Source organism: Haliaeetus leucocephalus, unplaced genomic scaffold (assembly GCF_000737465.1).
Source record: "Haliaeetus leucocephalus isolate CR32 unplaced genomic scaffold, Haliaeetus_leucocephalus-4.0 Scaffold428, whole genome shotgun sequence".
NCBI classification, from domain to species: Eukaryota; Metazoa; Chordata; class Aves; order Accipitriformes; family Accipitridae; genus Haliaeetus; species Haliaeetus leucocephalus.
This window is the reverse complement of record NW_010972864.1, coordinates 8,690,583-8,691,387: the sequence shown is the minus strand read 5'-3', so window position 1 is coordinate 8,691,387 and position 805 is coordinate 8,690,583.

The window sequence follows — 805 nt, the reverse complement described above, 5'->3', positions numbered from 1 at the left end:
ATCTGAAGAGACGCCGGCCTCCCCCTTGCCCCTGCTCGTCGGAGAAAGGCGAAAACGCCGTAAAATCAGGAGGCCCGGTGAAAGCAGAGCAACCCCGGACTGACACCGCACACCTTGCCCATGTTTTAAAAACCGGGCCTGCGAAGCTGCGCGCCCTCCCTCGCCCTCCTGCGGTGCGGCGGCTCCTCCCCCCGCGGCCGGCCCCGGGCCCCGGGCCGTCCCTCCCCTGCGAGAACCCTTCCTCAGCGGCTCACGGGAGACAAGCGGCCGCCTGCCACGGGCGGTGGGGACACGGGCGTCGCGGCCCGGCCCGCTCCCAGGAAGGGGTTTCCAACCGGGCGGGGGAGGGGAGAGCCTATGGCCTGGCGCTACCGCGAGGACAAGGATCCCCACGTCCCTAGGCGACTGGTGACGAAGGCCGTGAACGCCGGCCTCCCATTGGCTCTGGCGCTGGCAAAGGCCCGCCCACCCCGGCCCGAAGCGGGGCGCCTCCCCTTCCCCCCCCCCCCTTTCGAGCCGCCCCGTGGCGCGGAGGGGGTTTGGCCGCCTGCGGAGGCGCAGGGTCACGTGACCTTCTGTTTACATCCTCTCAGCTGTTGGGGCCCCTCCTCCCCTCGCCGTCTCTCGCACCGACACCAACGGCGGCGGCGACCCGCGGACCCCTCCGACGTGCGGGCCGGGGGAGGGTAACGCCGGCGGCACGCCGCCCTCCGCTCGCAGCGGCCCCCGCTCCCTCGGCGATCGCCCCCGCTGCGCTCCGCCCGGGCGACGGGAGCGCTTTCCCGCCTGCATTTCCCCGCACCCC